The following is a 290-nucleotide window of genomic DNA, read 5'->3' on the forward strand; positions in this document are numbered from 1 at the left end:
CGCGTGCTGTAATGCATGTGCTCATGTGCTTCAGGGGAATGTGGTTGTCCTGTTCCATGTAGGGACTATTTTTCCAGTGGGCTAAAGTTTCTCAGTTGTTGCATTATGCAGAAGACGAGGACAATATGTTGGTTTAGTTTTTTTGTTATTCTAATCTTCAGCTTTTATAGGTTGACTTTTTTCAAGGTAAAGCCATAAAACCAGTAATTTCTGTGGTATACTTTTAGAGATTTATATTTTACTTTTATATATTAGGTGTTTTTTATCTCAAAATCAATATGGTTATATTT

The 290-nt window shown here is 33.4% G+C and overlaps 1 protein-coding gene across 3 annotated transcripts in view; it reads left to right on the plus strand.

The window, feature by feature from the left end:
* Positions 1 to 290, plus strand: part of LOC119594393 (sodium/potassium/calcium exchanger Nckx30C-like) — a 174,335-nt gene that overhangs the window by 171,516 nt on the left and 2,529 nt on the right. The window lies entirely within an intron of this gene.

This window comes from Penaeus monodon, chromosome 33, assembly GCF_015228065.2.
Source record: "Penaeus monodon isolate SGIC_2016 chromosome 33, NSTDA_Pmon_1, whole genome shotgun sequence".
Taxonomy (NCBI): domain Eukaryota; kingdom Metazoa; phylum Arthropoda; class Malacostraca; order Decapoda; family Penaeidae; genus Penaeus; species Penaeus monodon.